The sequence below is a fragment of the Vombatus ursinus genome, unplaced genomic scaffold, assembly GCF_900497805.2.
Source record: "Vombatus ursinus unplaced genomic scaffold, bare-nosed wombat genome assembly UNPS02012156.1, whole genome shotgun sequence".
Lineage (NCBI taxonomy): Eukaryota > Metazoa > Chordata > Mammalia > Diprotodontia > Vombatidae > Vombatus > Vombatus ursinus.
The window spans coordinates 3,585,875-3,602,436 of NW_020951934.1; the positions used below are offsets into that span (position 1 = coordinate 3,585,875).

Sequence of the window (16,562 nt, forward strand, 5' to 3'; positions counted from 1 at the left end):
CATACCAATAAAGCATAAGCACTACAGGTCATAACAAGCTGGAAAAGCTCTGAGTCTTGGTCCAGTGATTGCTCCAGGTTGACTATCTGAGGAGGCTAAACCAGCTAAATTCAAAAAGGATTATCACACTTTAGGGTGATTTTTCTTGACTATTTCAACTCCTCGGGAGGGCTGAAATTTGTATCAGGTAAAGAGAGGAGGGTAGTCTCCACACTAATCAAATTATGTATAATGAATATTGAAATAACTCAAATACTACTATCTTTACTTCCTCTTGAAAAAAAAAGTTTCATGTCATTTCAAACTCAACTGACCGATCACAGAATTACAAAATGTTAGAACTGAAAGCGGAACTGGAAACAAAGTAATGTCTATCAATTGTGGAATGCCTAAACAAATTGTGGTGTAATGAAATGTTACTGCATAGCAATGAATATGAAGAATTCAGGAGTAAGAGAACTTACATGAACTTAATGGAAAGTGAAGAAAGCAGAATAAGAAAAGCAATAAAAATACCATAACATTATAACAACCAAGCTTGGTCCTAAAAGAGATGAAAAAATGCATCTCCCTCCCTTCTTTTCGGAAATGAAAGAATAAGGGTACAAAACATTGCATATATGTATATTTTACTATTGTGCTGTTTCATTTTGATGAATCATTTTTCTCCCACCTCTTTTTTTTCATCTTTGCTACAGGCAATGGGTCTCTGAGTAGGAGAAGGATTAAAGAAATATATGGAAATGAAAGTGATTTTTAAAAAAAACAGATCAATAAAATTTTTAAATTAGGAACACGATTTTAAGAAAACCTGAAAGGTATTTTAAAGGTCATCTATTCCAATTCCCTTGTTTTACACTAAAGGAAACTGCCATCCAGAGAACAGAAATGACTTGCCCAAAGTCATCTCACTTGGAAATGGGACTAAAACAATGGTCTTTCCTCACATCTATACCATATTGAATGTGGCAGGGCTTCTCCATATTTTCAATTCTGTTTAGACAAGAGTATCTACCTCCAATGACTATGGTTTAATTATGAGTCACTCAGACAAGCCAAGACACATTACTAACCTAAAAGTAAAAAGTCAACTGAAGAAAAGTGAAGACAGAAAAACGAAATAAAGTATTCCAGGAAACAGTGTATCCCTTTTGAGTGTCAAAAGGCACCAGTCTGGTCACTGGTTCACTTAAAACAGGATATACTTCTTTATAAGCACTGCAGGCTACCAAAAATAAAAAATAAAAAAACCCTGCTTAATCAAGCAGCCTCAGTGTCAAACTGGAATTTGCTTATGGAACAAAATAGTCACAATTACCTGATCTGGAGGACAGTAAATACAAGGTAATATAGATAATATCCACAAAGCAACCACCAATATGATGGTGTTATTAAACATTTCAGGCACCAAAAATAAAACAGAATGTTCAGGATTAGGTATGTTAAATACAAAACAGGTAAATAAGAGTTGTATAATTAGCATTTGGATATTTTATTTTATCCACATGCTGATCTTACAGAATTCAATTTTCCTCCCATCTCCAAAGGTACAAAATAGAAGCACAGGCACGTTCTTAGCTAGAAATACTTAAGGAAGATTTATCAATAGCTAATCAAATTCTGCATACTGATGGGAAAAAATCTGTTCCCCTGCCAAGGGGCTTGAGAGAATGAGAGCTGCAGATAGAACACTCACTGGCCTCCTAATTTAACTTCAGAGTTATCCTTACAGTTATCTTTGAACTACAATGGCATCTGTTTCAGAATGTAAGCCTCAAAAGTCCCATAAAGCCTTCCAAGTGAATAGGTCCAAAGAATTTCACTTTAGTTCCCTAAAGAACATAAACAGCCCAATCCACCACAAGAGTGAACACAGTAATTGCTGTTTCAACTTATACCTTTGGCCTAGAAAGACTTAAGACTGGAGCTGTTTATAATCTAGAGTCCATTGTAATGTCCTTATAAAATATGAAAACAAAATGAGCTTTAACTAGAGGCATCATCATGAAGCTAACCGAAACCACTGTAGTTCTCAACCCAATAACCCAACACTGAAAAGACTCGATGACACTCTCATTTTTGTCTTTGTATCCCCAGGTAGGACAGTGCCCCATGGTACAGAAGTCCTTTGCCATCCTATTGCTACAAACATACCACTATTTCTTTCAAAGATGAATCTCTGAACTGGAATGAGACTCAGGATCATTAGAATATCTACAATATTTGCAAAATGCAATCCATCTGTTCTTAAACCATCTTTCCAATCAATTTGGTACTGAATTCACTGCCCTACACTGCCTATTTTTGATGTACTGGCTCAGGCAGCAAGCTGGACTTCAGAGGTAGGAAGACTTACCAATGACAGTTACTTAGCTGTGTGACCAAGAGCAAGTCACTTAGCTGCTGTGAACCTTGGTTTCTTCATCTATAAAGTGGCAGCAAGCATACCAGTAATGCCTATCTCATGGGGCTATTCTAAGAATCAAATGAGATAATTTGTGTAAAATGTTTTGCAAACCTTAAAATAATTTATTGTCAGCTTTTATGGATGGCCATTCAACTGCATATCATAATCTGGACAACAGGCATTTTTTATCCATTTAGTTTTTCCTATCTGGATTGTAAAACCCATATATTTTGAATAATCACAGAGGTCATTCTCAAGACCCTGTAATATTCTGAGACTTGACCAAATAAACACAGTATTACCCAAAAAACATCTCCACCTATAAGGAATCTTTGGATGTTCATCCATGTTATGCCCCTAAGAGTCTGCCCAGACCCTCGTCTCTTTTCTCTCTATATTCTCACTTGATGATCTCATCCCCCATCCCCCCACCTCCCAGGGGATACATTATCTTAAATCTCCAACTGCCTTTCAAACATCTCAAAATGGTCACACAGCTAGACATATTAAACTAAATATGTCCAAAACAGGACTCATTATCTTTCCCCTAAACCGTTTCCAACCCTACCCTTCCTATGGTTGTAGAGGGCAACACCATCCTCCCAGTCCCTCAGGCTCCAAACCTAGAAGTCATCCTAGATTCCTCACTATCTCACCCCCTCCACCCCAGCCCCATATCCAATCTTTTACCAAGGCCTATCAATTCCACCTTCATAACATTTCTTGAATACATGCCCTTTTCTTCTCTGACACTGCCACCATCATGGTACAGGCCCTCATCACCTCACAACTAAACTATTACAATAACCTGCTGGAGAGTCCACCTGCCTCAAGTCTCTCCCCACTCCAATCCACATTCATATAGATACCAAAATGATTTTCCTAAAACAAGCATCTGACCATGCCACTCCCTAACTCAATAAACTCCAGCAGCTCCCTTTCACCTCCAGGCATCAAATAAAAAAATGCTGTTTGGCACTCAAAGTCCTTATAACCTAGACCCCTCTACCTTTCCAGTATTCTTACACCTTACTCCCCCATTACAAAACTCTTCATTCCAATGACACTAGCCTCTTGGCTATTTCAAAAATAAGACACTCTAGCTCTCAAGCCTGGGCATTTTCTCTGACTGTCCCCCATGTCTATAATGTTGTCCCTCTTCTTCTCTGCCTTACATTTTAACTAAAATTCCATCTTTCCCAATTTCTCTTAATTCAAGTGCACTTCTGTTAATTGTAGCCTATTTAGCCTGTATATTGCTAACTCTGTATATATTTGTTTGCATGTTGTCTCCCCCATTAGACTGTAAACTCCTCAAGGGCAAGGACCCTGTTTGCCTTGATTTGGGGGGGGGGGGTTGACATAGTCAGACCTTTACTTTAGGAAGATCACTTTGACAGCTGAGAGGAGGATGGACTGGAGTGGAAAGAGACTTGGAGCAAAGAGTTGTAATAGCCTGCTAGTTGATATTAGACTATTACAATACCCTAGGTGTGAGGTGATGAGGGCCTGCACTAAATGTTAGAAGAAAGAAAGGCAAGATGTTACAAAGTAAAAAAAAATTATCAAGGCTTAACAACAGAGTGGATGGGGGTGGGGGGTAGAAGAGAGTGAGGAATAGATTTCAAGCTTAAGGGACTACGGGAAAGTTTGGTAGAAAAGATAAAGAGTTCAATTTTGGACATGTTGAGTTTAAGATGTCTACAAGTATCTCTTTAGGTGTTTAATAGGTGGTTGAAGATGAAAAACTGGAGATAAACAGTTTTCTGGGCAAAGATACTGGAGTGGTTTGCCATTTCTTTCTCCATCTCATTTTACAGATGAGGAAATGAGGCTGAGTTCAGTGACTTTCCCATGATTACCCAGCTAGTAAGTGTCTGAGATTGGATTTGAACTCAGGATGGTGAGTCTTCCGGATTCCAAGCCCAGTGCTCTTTCCACTGTACCACCCAGTTGCCCAAGATTCATACAGCATAAGAAAGCTTGTATGGGTTATAATAATGGAGGGGATACCCACATGAATGAGATTACAGATTCATCAAATTATCGAAACAATCACCACAGTAATCAATGAAAGATTCTAAAGGCTCTTAAAACGGATAACTCTCTTATACTTTATATTACTGTTTACATCAAATTAGCACATTTCCAGTTTTTTTAGTCCTATATTTAAAGTTCTTCAACAGGTTACTTCTGCACAAAACCAAAGATGATTTTTTTTTTAAGAGCACAAATCTCTTTACTGATGATCATGATGCAGGTGGGGGGCCATTCATGGCCCAGACAGAATGGAGAGATCCTAGTTAGGACTTCCATTTCTGTTCACTCAGAGGGGCTCAGCCTGACTCTCAGTTTGGAAGATGCCCCGTGGTAAATTCCAATCCTTATCACATCTCCTGACTCTAGTGCTTCCTAAGCAGGTCTGCAGCAAGGACAGTGGATGGAAAGCAAACGGTGCGAGAAACACCCACGATGTAGCTGGCAAACACTGGGAAAGTGACATGGTGTTCTCTCTGATGGCCTTATACACTTAGACTCCAAACTAAGTCACAGTAAGGGAAGCAAGATCAAGGGTAGATCTATCTTTACCCCACTGATACCAGAGCAGGTGCCTGGAAGGTATCTGGCTGCCACAGGTGGAAAGAGAAGTCTTTACTGGTAGGGTCCATTTACTTGGCAGCTTGCTGGGCTAACCAACGCTTGTATTTCTTGGTCTTGGGCTTCTCAAAATTCACCACAGATATGGGGACCCTCACTGTGTCAAGCCCATTCACCGTCACCTCACACCAGTACTCGCCCCACCTTGTGATTGGCTCTTCAGGTAGCTTTAGGGCATGTGAGGATACTACCACGCCAAGATTTTTGAAGAAGTGGCGGCTGACAATTTCAGGGTTTAGCTCCCACTTGACATTGTTCTTCATTCCCACTTCCAGGTGGCAGCTCTTCAAGAATTTCACTGTCGCCACACCAGTCTTGGTGTTGAGCTTCTCCAACTTCCCCTCCTGCCGCAACTGGTTCTCTGCCTCGAACATCTTCTTGCTCTCTGGTGATGAGTACACGGCCAGACCCTGAGGAAGCAGTTTATTCTGGCCCAGTGATTTCTTCACTGTGACAGTGTCGCCTCAGATTCCGAGGTCCTCCACCGTCCGGGTCAGGATGAGCTCCATGGTCCCTTGCGGCTGGTGCTGGGTGTCCTCCACCAGCCGGTAGACCCGGTGCCGCCGGCCCAGACGCGGACTGGTCAGCCTGCGCGGCCGGGCCCTGGGGATGACCCCCACACTCAGCCCTCTCTCTCTGGGGCGCCCCGACCTATCAACCCGCCCACCCCAAGCCCCGGGCGCGGGGTTCCGGCTGCCACCCTCCCCTGGACCCCCCACTCGTTTCCCCCTCCCCCGCCGCCTCCAGGGCAAGCCCCGGACCCCTCACCCAGCTATGAGAGAGGCTAAAATTACGTTCCAGGCCCGGAGTTCCGGCTGCGAGCCGGGCCAGCAGCCCAAAGATGATTTTTAACCTGCATAGTGTAATAAGGACACTGTGTTAAGGAAATAGCAAAATAATAAAGACGTAACAAAAACTTTATTCAAACAATGAGAACAACATTAAGCACTAGGAATGACTGCACTACAATACTCTAATCAAATCCTTAATTTTGTCAAGTTCTGCAACTTTGTTGTTGTTTGGTCATTTCAGTTATGTCGGACTCTTCATGACCCCATTTAGGGTTTTCTCAGCAAAGATACTGGAGTGGTTTGCCATTTTCTTCTCCAGCTCTTTTTACGATGAGGAAACTAAGGCAAACAGGGTCAAGTGACTTGCCCAGGGTCACACAGCTAGTAAATGCCTGAGGCATAATTCAAACTCAGGTCTTCTTGACTCCAGGCCCAGTGCTCTCTCCACCGAACCACTTAGCTGCCCTCTGCAACTTTACACCATTCCTTTAATTTTGTTCAAATGAAAGCACATCTTTTCATACATGACAACATGGTCTATTTGAAAACATATGTAAAGTTCATCCTGTTATATAGAATCATACTCAAAAGTTACTATGCTTCATCTGGTCCCACATCCATAATCTTTTGTTACTCCAAACATGCAAGTCAATTTCAGACTTTAAGACTTTGCCAAAGAAGAAAGAAATATTTCTTAAAAACACATAGGTGTGGTTTAAGGTAGAATGACTTACTTAGTGATGACAAAAAACAATTAAGGAACAGGATAAAAAAATTAGTTACAGTACTTTATTATGAGACAAACTTCCTCCTGCCTTTACCTTTGGTAAAGATTCACAAAGTACAGTACCTAATTCAGAATACTAAAAACTTTAGGCTATTGGGTCTAATAATAGTATAATCTGCTTCATGGATTCTCAATGGGTAAAAAGTTTTAGCAGAATCAGAAAACAAACTTTTTGAGTTCACATAACTTTAAATAAAATAGGTATTTTCAAGACATAGCAAATTCCTCTCAGTAACCTGTTCTCTTAAATATTCACTATTAAGCATAGCATCTGCTTAGCTTTATTTAGGTGTTAGTTATACGGATCTTTCACGGTTTGTAATCCCTCCCCTTCCCTACCCCCCAACCATGCAATAGTTTAGACTGTACACATATTAACTGCATCATAAAATCTCTGCGGCAATCTAATCTGATTTTTTTTAACTGCTAGGGCTTTCTGGTAGGTATGGGGCACTCAGCTGTTGACGGGGTATAAAGCCAGACACAATTACACCATTTTCTCACTAATTTTTTGTCCTACTTGGAGCTAAGAAGGTATGAAACCATCCTCACATGTTTATCAAGTTCTCCCAAACAAGTACTTTATATGATTGCGGCAAAATTTGATATAGCCTACTGTAGAATAATTATTTTCCCCCAGAATTTCTTTCTTTCTATATCTTAGGCCTTCCTTAAATACACGAATTGGAAAAAACTAGCTTCACAGCCTAACAACTTTAACAAAATCTGAGAGCAACACATTTTAATAAAGCATTCATTTCCCATAAACCTGATGTAAATATATTCCAGGCAAAAAGAATGATGCAGAAAAATGCATAGAGGCAAGAAAATGCAATATATGTTCAGAAAGGAAAGAATAATCTAAATTGTCTGGAACTTTGAATTCATGTTGGAGACAATGCTAGAAAGCCAGGCTGAAGACAGGCTCTTAATATGATCTTTTTTTTAAAAAAATAAAGCAATTTACCATCTGTCTATGTCTACAGAACCTATACTCAAGGTATAAAGGAATATTACCAAAAAAGTAAACCCTACAACTCATATTATTTAAGAATGAAACCAGGAGGTAAATCCTTCCAAACCTTCAATGGTTCTCCATTGTCAACAGACATCTAAGACCCTATATGATATGACTCCACAGCCCAAAAGACCTTTTCATTAATAAAATATCTGGCACTACTCCCCTGAATGAAATTCTGACTAACCTATTTAGGCTAATCTCCCTTTCAGCAGACATACTTACACAAATTAAGGAATAATCTAAATTGAGAACAGGACTTGAATGCCTAGATTAAGATAAAGGATATGGATGTTCAGTGTGTTTGCCCCCCCGAGATTGAATTTTTTCTCACATAAAACTACAAAATCTTAAAAGCATTTGATAAGGAAATGATTCAAAGTAGTATTTTAAAGGCACTAAAAGCAGTATAAAAGGATAAGAAGGGTGGAAAGAAAGGATCAATTAGGAATCTATACTAATAACAGGGTGGGGCAAGAGTAGTTATACCACAGGGGCAGGATACAAGCTCTATATTGTTATCATGTTGACAATCAAAACAAAAATGTCTTCTTGGAAATATGGAAAGAGAAAACACACTAATTTGATCTTCTTATATAAATACCCATCCAAGTTCAAATATCCATAATTTTTTTTTTAAAAAAGTAAAGTTCTGGGGCACCTTGGTGGCACAGTGGACAGAGCTCCAGCCTTGGAGTCAGGAGGACCTGAGTTCAAATCCGACCTCATTCACTTGACACTTACTAGCTGTGTGACCCTGGACAAGTAGCTTAACCCCAACTGCCTCAACAAAAAGCCAAAAAAAAAAAAAAAAGTAAAGTTCTAACTTTATGCCATCCCTTAAAGGAAAACAATGCCAGCCATGTTTGGTGCTGGTAGAAATTTTCCAACCAGTGGACTGCATTATCCCACCCTCATTCTTCCAGCCAAAAGTAGAATGGCCTGAGGTGGCATAAAAAGCTCACTAGAGTCATAAAAGAATTAATGTGTTTTCCTGTCTCGTGACTGCTATGTTTTCAGAAAGATATTATTCATACAAAAATGTGATAATTTTGAGTGGAGGTAAGACCAGGGATCAACATCTTACTCTCACAGTTATCTTCTTAAATTCAATTCAATTCAACAAACTTTAAGTGCCTATTATGTACCAGATACTGTGCTAAGCACTGGGGATACCAAAAAAAGCCAAAAGAGAGCCCCTGCTCTCAAGGAACTTCCAATTTCATGGGATAGAAAACATGCAAACAAATATATACAAAACAAGCTAAATACAGAATAAATAGGAAACAGCAAAAGAGGGAAAGCCCTGGAATTAAGAGAGGTTAGGGAAGGCACTTCCTATAAAAGGTGAGATTTTAATTGAAATTTAAAGGAAAGCTGGAAGGCCAGTAGTTGGAGAAAGTTTGTGGGTGGTTTTAAAATTTGAAATGATACAGAATCCCTTCACCAAAGCTACAAACAATCTAACCTGTTTTCTATGCCAAATATTTATTTTTTTTGAAACTCCTACCAGAAAAAACTAACATTTTATATTATAAAAAATATTATTATTTATTTATATTGTACCTTCCTAAAGCACAAGTCTGACCAAGTCATCCTGCTATTCAATAAATTCCAGTGACTCCTTATTTCCTCCAGGATCAAATATAAAATGCTCTGCTTTTTAAAGTTCTTCAGAACCGGGTCACCTCCTACCTTTCCAATCTTCTTATACCTCACTCGCCTCCACATATCATATGATCCAGTGACACCAGCCTCCTCATACAAGACACTCCATCTCCCCTCGTCAGGCATTCTCACTGGATTCCCCCATACCTAGAATTCTCTCCCTCTCCTCAGCTCTGCCTCTCAGCTTTCGTCAAGTCTCAGCTAAATTCCCATCTTCTGCAAGAAGCCATCCCTAAATCCACTTAATGCTAGTGCCTTTCCTAACAGACAAATCCCAATTTATCCTGTACATATCTTGTTTGTACACAGTTGTCTCCATGTTGTCTACCCCACCAGACTTGACAGCTCCTTGATAGCAGGGACGGTCTTTTATCCTTTCTTACTATCCCCAGAATTTATCACAGTGCCTGGCACATAACTGATGCTTAACGCTTATTGATGTGACTTGACTTTCTCAAGTCTTCCTTAGATAATTATTTAACCTCAAAACACAACTGACACTTAGAAAACTGAATCCTACTTCATCAGAAAACAGCTAACTTTTCCCTAGACCACGTCCCTTTCCATGTGTCTTCTAAACTCAATTCTCCAAGGCCTCACTGACTAATTCAGATTCCAACCTAATTTCAAGAAGAATTGTACAATTCAGACAAGTTACACTGTGACACACAAAGCTGGCCCAAACAAGACCAGCATATCCCAAGTGTGCCTTCTATACATAAACAGAAAACATTTAGGAAGTCAAGGCATCATAGCTGTACCTCTAATTTTAAACTACAGATTGTTTCTTAGTTACAGTCACCCTGAATAACATTCCAAACCATTTGCTATTTCTTACCGAATGCAAGCTTCGTTTTATAAATCAGTGAGTGTGGGAGAAGTTACATCCTCATCAACAAATCTGCCAATGTAAGAAGGATTTCTCCAGATAGGATGGTACACCCACACAGGCAGGAATCTTATGGAAATAATTCAGCTATTACTTTAATTCCCTAAGCCAATTTGGAAATTATTTGAAATAAATGAATAAAATCTAAAGAAGATAACATAACATGGAAAGATCTAACATCTATCAAAAGTATACAAAACAGTTTAATTTAAAAAGAAAAAGTCTTTGCTGAAGGTGAAAAATTAAATTCTTATGGTTCAGGATGAATCAAAAATCAGTTTTATGGGTTTCAGATAAGAAAACATTTAGAAACTTTCAATTGCTATGCTAATTACACACACACACACACACACACACACACACACACACACACACGCCCCTACTTGCTCTTGGACAAAAATTAATTAGAAAAAAGTGAATAGTTTAAAACTGTAAACAGCACCAATTTTCCTTCCCTCAAATTATTAATTCAGACTTAAAACTAGATGAATTTTGAACATGTCTCAGAAGATCAGTGACTGGTTATGCTCAAACCATTAAGTTGGAATATTCCCCCACACCAGATAAGAATCCAATGAAACAACTTTATTATCTATTACCCTTCAAAGTTGTAGTACTTGGGTTTCTAAAACAACAATGCTTCAGAATCTCTCTGCTCGGCACCATCCTCTCTCTAGCTCATTAACTGGCAGGATGTTTACACCAGAAATGCAACTTCAGGACCTAGTTTCTTTTTCAATAAGTAAGCAATCCCTCTGGCATGGCCTATTAGCAGAACCAGTAGCAGATACATACCAGGCAAACAGCGTGCCCAGGTTTAAACCTGTGCTTGAATGTTACTCATCTTCAACAGAGAAGCAAACATGCTTGGGAATTATGTCACTGACTACTAAAGTATATCTGCTATACTTCATTCAGGAGATAACAATGGTTCTTCAGGCTAGCTGATAATCTACTCAAATGTCAATGAGTGTAAGACAAGGTAGAGTCAGAATAACACTGCCACAACAGTGTGGTACTAAGAATTTCCACAAACTTCACGAAAAAGTAGATTCAAAGCTAATGCTAAGACTTTTCTGTTCAGTCTCAGACATGACTAGCTCAAGAAGAAATGTTCATATAATAAAAGCCAAGAGGTTTTTAAAAGGCATTATTTGAAGTGGTTATTTATGACATTTTCAATTAGAAGTTTCATTCTAACCCAATCCTAAAGAAACACACATACAAAAAGGAAGGAAGGAAGGAAGGAAGGAAGGAAGGAAGGAAGGAAGGAAGGAAGGGACAGGAGGGAGGAAAGGAAATAAACAAACCTCAATCTCTCTACCATTTTGTGAAGGCCTCTTCTTGAAGATTTTAAAGATTGCACCTTACTCTCATTTTTAGCTCCTCCTCTTGATCCCAGAAGCCCCTCTAGTATTAAAGACTGGTCCAGTACTACTCTATTCACTCCAAAGATGTATTTGACTGGAACCAGTATAGTTTTTAAACCCAGGTCACATCTTTTCTCCTGATCAGCTCTGCCACAAATAAGAATCAACACTATAATTTAGTATATTATATTATTAGACTTTTACTTTGCACATAATTATCCATTGTTATCCAAATTTTCATCTGTTTCTTGTAGGAATATTCTTACAAAGCTTATTTTTAAAGACTTTAGATTTTGAATTTATATTTATTTTTGAGGCCTTTCAAGAAAAGTAAAGTGTTTTACACATATTTCATTTAATACAACAACCCTGACATAGGTGTTCTTATATACCTGATTTACAGATAGCAAAGACAGAGTGGGTATTAAGTTAATTACTCAGAATCACATAAGTTTAGGAACTGTCTCAGGCAAGACTTGAACTCAAGCTTTCTTCACACCCTCCAAGGTCAGTTCCCTAGACTGAAACACCTGAATGCCGCTATACTTAGCAACCTTAAGGCTTCAAGAAACTGGCACTCTTTCTCTCAATAAAACACAAATATATATGAAAGTTAGGAAATAAAATTAAACTACATTACTATGACTTACAAAAAATGAACAAAAAATGATGACATAATGAAAAAAAAGCACTGCCTTAGAAAAAACAATTGTTTCTTTCTAAAGCCTTATCTAATAAAAAATGGAACATAACCAGATTGCACATGCTCAGGATAGTCACTCATCCATATTTATTAAATCTTATTATGGCAAAGAACTGAACTAAAAGGGATTACACTAAATAAAAAAACACAAACTGAAGGTTCAAGTGATTTAAAATAGTAAGCAAAAACTGAGAAACTTTGGGCAAATCATTTTACCTCTCCACAGTTTATCTCATCTGTAAAATGAGGAATTAAAACAAAATAATAGCTACAGATCTTTCCAGTTCTAACAGTCTATAAGAAACAGACTTTTAAGATAATCATAATAAATACCTGGTTATTTGACCCCAAAATTTATTTTTGCCCCACTTTACTGTCAGGCAACCCATTACCTATTTGTAATAATCAATGAAAAACAACTCTTATTCATTTATTACCTCAGCTTACCTTGAACTTAAGTATTTCACAAAGGAAAAATGTCTTTGGAAGGGATAGTAATATTATATGTGACCATAGGATTTAGAATTGGAAAGAATCATCTAGTTTAACAATTTGACAGATTAGGAAAATGAAGCCCAGTTACATTCAGTGACTTGCCAAGGTCATACAGGTGATAAATGTTAATGCCTAGATTGGAACCTAAGTCGTCTGAAACTAAACCCAGTTCAAAAAGAAGCACAAGACACAGCTTGCAAATATTTGAAAACTGAAAGCTGAAATAAAGGCCAAAAAAAAATTAAGGCTTATATCCATAACCAATAAAAAAATTATCTCCGCAATATTTACACCGTCAAAAATGTTCACACCATCCGAAGTAAGGTTACCTACAAGAAGTAGATATCCTTAATAATTCCACACTGATCCAGTCAAGCTATGAGTATCATAGAAAGTTGCTTTGCCATTGTTTTGAAAGAGAACTTAAAAAACACATAAACCATCCCATTAAGCAAGTATAATGCTCTTGAACAAGATTTTCTTTAATAAACAGGAAAGAGAAAGCTTTTTAGAAAATTAAATGTGAATAATACAAGATATCTTTTTTGAGAGAGAAAAGTTTATGTGGCCCTTATAAGCATTTTTAAAGTGAAACCATGAATAAACTACTTGAATGTGTTCATTTGGGTTTAAATGGAATTTGTTAGTTTGATGATGAATTAATATTCAAGCACTTTAAGAGTTTTCTTGCCAACAGTCTTATCATATTACCTTCATATATAACATTAAATTCCCAAGGCTAGTAATTAATTGTGCAGATTCTCAGGAGCATTCATTTAGAGCTTGTTTTACTTCCTCTAATTTAGTAAGTTACGAACACACCATGTAAGCAACAGTCATTGCAAGCAATCAAGCAACACAATTTTCTCCTTAAAAATGTTTATACCTACAAAAATACATTGATCCAAAACACTCACTACCCGTGGGCCTCAGCATTTAATGCTAGAAGTGTAAGTACTTCTGTTGTCTTCTTGATGGACTGGAAGAGTCAAATACAGCTGGTTCTAAGGGAAAGAAACCTAGGCATACAAGAATTAAAGCTTACTTTTTAAAGTCCTCTAGTGTAAAGGAAAGGGCTTTAGAGTCTTTAAGCTATCTTAAGACAACCCATGGAATTACAACACAAATTCTAAATAAAAGCTTTTTAGCAGAAAAAGAAAGAAAAGTAGTTGTTCCCCACAATACTTGTATTGAACAGGCTTCACAGACCTCTTTCAAAAAAGTACCCTATATAGTATCCATCGCAGTGAAAATAGGGATCAGAGAAAAGTAGGGATAGGGTAGGCTTTACTAGAAAAATGAGAAACAGGCCAAAAAAAAGAGTATTTTATTTTTTAAAGACTGTATTATTTGTACCTCTATATATTCTGTCCATATAATACTCTCATACCACTTTTCAAAACTACCCTAATAGCAAAGGCAATATAAAGAGGCAGTATGGCATTATAGATAGTGGACCAGGACAGCCTTGGAGTCAGTCCTCAACAGTTGAGTGGAGGATGGACTGGAATGGGGAGAGACTGGTGGCAGAGAACCCAATGAGCAGGCTACTGCAATAGTCCAGGCATAAGGCAGGTAACAAGAGCCTACACGAAGGGGTGACAGTGTCAAAGGAGAAAAAAAGGTCTTCGTGAGATGTGAGGAAGGAAGGAGTGACAGAATTTGACAACAGATTGGAAAAGGCTGGGGGAGTGGGGGGCCCAAGGAGTCAAGGATGACACCTGCATTTTGAGCTCAAGGAATGGGAAGATGGTGATATCCTCCACAGTAATATGGAAGTTAGGAAAAGGGGAGGTTTGGGGGAAAATAATGACTTGGACATGTTGAATTTTAAGATGTCCAATAGGCAGTTAGAGATGGCAGACTGGGCATCAGCAGAGAGGGCAGTACTGGGTAAGTAAATTTGAGAATCATTACTAGCATAGAGAAGACCACTTGGGAACTGGTAAGATCACCAGATGAAACAGTACAGAGGGAAAAGAGGACCGACTAGAGCACTGGAGGATACCTACTGTTTGTTTGTTTGTTTTTTAGGCAATTGGGGTTAAGTGACTTGCCCAGGGTCACACAGCTAGTAAGTATGGGAGGATACCTACTGTTAACAGGTGTGACCTAGAGGAAGTTCCAGCAAAGGAGACTGAGAAGAAACAGTCAAACAGGAAGGAGAACCAGGAAAGAGGAACCTAGAAAGAACAGGATATCAAGTAAAAGAAGGTGATCAACACTGTCAAAATCAAGAAGGGTAAGAAACGAGAAAAGGCCATTTGATTTGGCAATTAAAAGATCATTAGTAACTTCGGAGAAAGCAGTTTCAATTGAATGATGAGGTCAGAAGCCAGACTGCAGAAGGTTTCAGAAGAATATAAGGGGAAAGGAAGTAGAGGCATCTATTGTAGATGGCCTCTAGAAATTTAACCACAAAAGGAAGAAGAGTATTAGGACAATAGCTAGGGAGGAAAGGATAGAGCCAGTGAGGTTTTTGAGGATATGGGAGACATGGGCATGTTAGTAGGTAGTAGGGAAGTAGGCAGTAGACTAGACAGATTAAAGATTAGCAAGTGAAGATGTCAAAGGGGACAATCTGCTGGCAAAAAAGGATGGAATGGGATCACTTGTGCATGGAGGGGAGCTTACCCTGACAGGAACAAAGTCCATCTCTCCTAGTGAGACAGGGGTGAAGGAGAAGAAAGTAGGAGAAGGCATGTGAGTGATGTGAGATGAAGAGAAGAGAAGAAGATGCTCTTGGCAAATGGCCTCAATTTTTTTTCAGTGAAATATAATGGAAGATTCTTAGCTAAGAGAGTGGGGAGAGTGGGAGCCATGGGAGACCTAAAGAAGGATGAAAAGGTCCAGAAAAGCCACTTCGATGAGTGGGATAGTGAGTCAATCACATAGGTATAAAGGTATTGCCTTTCCAAAGTGAGGGCCCCACTGAGATTATGTAGCATAAATTTGTAGTGGACCCAAGTCAACAGTTTCATGATTTGCTTCATCTTCGTTCAGCTGCATATAAGTAGAAACAAAGGCAGAATAAGGTAAAAGTGATCCAAGATTGATACTTAGCATGGCAAAATCTTTAACAGTTTAAGAGGGCAAGAGACTCACGGGAAGAGGACACTGTAGAGGTGAAACGGTTCACCAAGGAGTAAGAAGAGAAGGGAAGTATAGAGAAGGCCAGACCAAAAGAATAAAAGATAGAAAGGTATTTTCTATCATATTCTGCAAATTAAGAGAACAAAACACATCACAGAAGTGAATACAAGGACAAACCTGAGGCACTAAAGATATCGATTTTTATGGGCCTAGAATATACAATGACTAAGAAACAATGATTCTAAAAAAAAAAGAGAGGAAGGAGACTCTATAGTCCTGCTAAGAGATCTAATTGGGGCATCATAATAGATGAAAGAAAATGGATGTTCCAGGAATGAAAAAAAATACATACTATTTATGTAACATTTTGCAATGTACAAAATTTATGATTTTACCAAAATATATACATATATATTTATGTAACATTTTACAATTTACAAAACATTTCCCTCACAACTACTCCATAAGGTAGATGATATAAGAGTTATGGTTTGTAAATATCAGAACTAGAACTACCTTTATCTGATGATACCACTGTCTTACACCATATTGTCCCCTACATATATATACATATATGTGTGTGTGTGTACATATACATACATATATATATATACATATATATATATATATACTTTAAATAGAAAGAAAATTAGTAAGATCAAAAGCTATAAGTAGAAAGTTTT

The 16,562-nt window shown here is 38.1% G+C and overlaps 1 protein-coding gene and 1 pseudogene across 4 annotated transcripts in view; both read right to left on the reverse strand.

Moving 5' to 3' along the window:
- SIK3 (SIK family kinase 3) overlaps nt 1–16,562 on the reverse strand; it is a 281,102-nt gene that overhangs the window by 232,956 nt on the left and 31,584 nt on the right. The window lies entirely within an intron of this gene.
- LOC114039627 lies at nt 4,993–5,924 on the reverse strand (annotated as a pseudogene).